The sequence below is a fragment of the Chanodichthys erythropterus genome, chromosome 11, assembly GCF_024489055.1.
Source record: "Chanodichthys erythropterus isolate Z2021 chromosome 11, ASM2448905v1, whole genome shotgun sequence".
NCBI classification, from domain to species: domain Eukaryota; kingdom Metazoa; phylum Chordata; class Actinopteri; order Cypriniformes; family Xenocyprididae; genus Chanodichthys; species Chanodichthys erythropterus.
Genome location: NC_090231.1, coordinates 38,921,154 through 38,924,690, shown reverse-complemented (window position 1 = coordinate 38,924,690; position 3,537 = coordinate 38,921,154). Strand labels below are relative to the sequence as shown.

Below are 3,537 nucleotides of genomic sequence, written 5' to 3'. Positions count from 1 at the left end.
GATCTCGCCAGAATAATGTGAAACTGCTACGTTTTGGTTGCTATGAACAATATTTTGAGTTAGTTTCTGCATAAAAATAAGGTTTGATTACATTTTTAGCGAGAAATATATATTCTATTTTCATAATATTCACTCAGTGAATGTCAACCCGTTCTCACTCCTGACCGTTCTCACGCTGAAGAAGTCTCCTTCAGAACACATCGCGATATTTGGCATCAGTTCGCGTGTGCTGGATGTTGGTAAGTAGTCGTAAATACGCTGTTCTAATGTTTGATATAATGTCTTTTCTGTTTGCAGATATTAATCAGATTAACGTTAGCTCCCTCATGTTCAGTCACTGCATTATATCTGTCACCTCCGCTGAGGTTTTGCTTTTCATTGCTTTCTATATTAAATACTAAACTAGGGTGATTAAACACTGTCACGTGACGTGCAATATATTGCACAATATATATAACATATTCATATCAGTTTCAAAGTAGTACAAGTGTAGTTTCAAAATGGTATTTGTTGTAGAAGCACGGTAAAAAACAACACTTACCATGCTTTTTACCACAGTATTGGTCGTTTTAATGTGATTTTTGTTGTAAATACAGAGTGACCACAACACTTATCATGCTTTTAATGCCTAATAATGTTAAATCCAAAAACTGTAAGGTCAATAAGAACTTCTTTCCTATATATATTTATATATAAACCTATATATTATAAATAATGATATTTTCTTTTCTCTTGTTTTAGCTGAAAAGACAAAAAGGGCCTTTCGGAAATGGATGAAGGAGACAGAAAGCTGCAAAGGCAAATAATTGCAATGGTATGTGTGTGTTGCTTTTAACCCTTTATCAAACATTTTATCAAGCATTTGTTAAATAGTCTCACAGTAAATTAAAATTAAAGTCAAATCCTGTACATATTTATCACCTTATTTGTAAATCAGTTGTGCCCCTTCTTGGACAGTTGGACGTCCCACACATAAAAGTTTATATTAATTCCATTGAATTCTTTAAAATGATTACAGATTGGGCCCAAAATGTTCCAATGATACATGATGTCTCTCTGCACCTCATAACTACCTCTGTTTGCAAGAGTGGAAATTATCATTTGACTTGTCACATGACATCAGATATTCGATTATTTTGTCATAATCAAAATAATTGAATATCTGATGTCTATTCAATATCTAATCAGTTACACTGCTGATAATGTCCTGCTTGCATGTGAAACATGTTATTTATTTATTTATTCTTTTAAATATAAATATAGCTTGCTATTAAAGACATATGTTTAATCATGGAAATGCCCACATATCAGTGAACTTATTACATAAATGCATTTAACATTTAATTATGCAACACTCTTTACAGAAGGAAATCCTACAGTTATGTGTAAATTGACAACTTGAATGTGATGTAATAAATTTACCTTCCTTTCTGTCTTGCAGGATTACTTGCAGATTACTTAGTCCTTCTTTTTAGGATCTCTACAACATCAAACTCAACAGCTCTTTTAAGAGCCGACCCTCACAAGAGCTACTAGTGAGTCGCTGCAAACCTGCCGTGATCAGCCCTTTCCAGGTAAAGTTTCTAGATATTTAAATCAGTATTTACTCATCAAATGCTCTCCTGGATGGTATGGTAAATTAACTTATTTATAACTGTCTCAATTTGTATGTTTTAAGAACAAGAGTAATTGCACACAGAGTAAGTAGAGACTTTCTTGTTTTTCTGTGCAGAGAAGGAAGACCAGTCCTTATATCAAAGCAAGCTCATCGAAGTCCTTTGTTTAGGGTGAGGAAGGAACATGACCATCTCATGCCCAAAGAAGACAGAAGTCCATTGGTATGTCTTGTGTTGAGGCAATGCTGTAATATGTAGTACAGAATTTAATGTTGTTCTCTCAAAGGACTATTAAGTTCTTAAAAAGTTCTTAAAAACTGTTCCTTCTGTTTTTTTTTGTCTGTTTGTTTGTTTGTTTTTTTAGATAAAAGCAGACAGGGAAGCTTTGGAAGATAATGAGTTAATATAATATAATATAGTATAATAGGAATTAAATAGTAAATGTTCTTTAAATTATGTGTAATACTTTTTTTGGCTTGAAATAAGGCCTTATACTGCACAGACCTAAAACATTGTATTTGTGTTTTAAAACAGATAGCAAGTGAAGTCACTAACAGAAGATCCTAGAGGAAAAACGACTGATGTGCAGCTACGGAGGAACACAAGAGGCAGAAACTATGCATGGCCATGGCTTCTTCATGAGTACGGTAAGTCCTGTGCCTATTCTTAATTCTTGCCTTAAAGTTTTTATTGCAGTATTTTAACAATTTTACATTGTACAGGTTATCACTTGGTTTTTGACCAAATTATGCTCTTGAAACAAGAAACAGAAGAGTATGTTGTCCTGAAAGAAATCAAGGCTCAAAAGAGAGCATGCCTTTCTAAAAGATCTTTTAAAACAGGTTGCTGTTAATATGGGTAAAACAGTTTTTGTTCAGTACTTAGCTTACAGTCTGTGCTGCATTTTTATTATAATATATATATTATGTACTGCTGTTTTGTAAAGTTAAATCAGGAACAGGCAACTCTAGCCCTTTTGCTGTCTCCTTTTTGAGGTGGAGAGTTTACCTCCAACCATAATTGAGCACACCTGAAAATTTTAACCAAAGTCTTCAGGTGTACTTATAGACAGTTATAGGCAGTTGGGTTTGAGGTTGAGGCTAAATCTGCAGGACCGTGGACGCTGAGGGCCAGAGTAGCCCACCACTGTTTAAATCATGCAGAACATAAGCTGACCTGGCTGTCCATTAAACTACTTAACTTGAATTGTCTGTGTTTTTTTGTTTTACTTTTAGACCAGGACTGAAGAACGCCTGACAATGGGATGTTAAGACTTCTTCCTCTGGTTGAGAAAAAGCTACAGCACATCAGTGATCACATCTTCTGGTCATTAGTTGTACTGTAGAGTACAACTGAACAAACTGTTTAGAAGAAGAAGAACATGAACATGATAGAGACATGTACAGGGAAGAGCAAGAACCCAGTTCAGCTGTGATAATGAATCTTTATTTTAAACTCAATATCAAATCTGTTTTCTGGATCATAGTTGACTGGATGGGATTCTGTGGCGCTCATTTGTGCAATAGGAGTAAAGTCTGTGAATGGATTATTATGACGTTAACGTATTTTTGAAGACACGTTTTTATTTATCTTGAATCTCATTTGTCTTTATGCAAATTTCAACCTTATGCTGTATCCTCCAATAAAGTGTTGTGTAATAAATTATGATGAACGTGGTGTTTGGTAGAGTAAATACAATTTAACTAAGCTGAGTTTATTTCATAATTTAAAAAAATGACATATAATTTCCATGATTGTTTTACTTATTAATACATAAATATATATTACATAAATATTTTCGATCTAATTCATGATATTTGGGACAACAATGCACCAAAAGTTGCATATACTTTCATGTTGTGACAAGGATGGCAGTTTCCAGATAAATAAAGGGAAGGAATGTGAATAAAGAGAGGCTGCA

At 33.8% G+C, this 3,537-nt stretch overlaps 1 long non-coding RNA gene across 1 annotated transcript; it reads left to right on the top strand.

Annotated features, from left to right (window-relative positions):
- The first annotated feature begins 254 nt into the window (after nucleotides 1–254).
- LOC137030643 (uncharacterized) lies at nucleotides 255–3,286 on the top strand. The gene is made up of 5 exons (XR_010896446.1): nucleotides 255–814; nucleotides 1,442–1,574; nucleotides 1,733–1,838; nucleotides 2,151–2,263; nucleotides 2,852–3,286. It is a non-coding gene; the product is annotated as an uncharacterized lncRNA (long non-coding RNA).
- The last annotated feature ends 251 nt before the right edge of the window (nucleotides 3,287–3,537 follow it).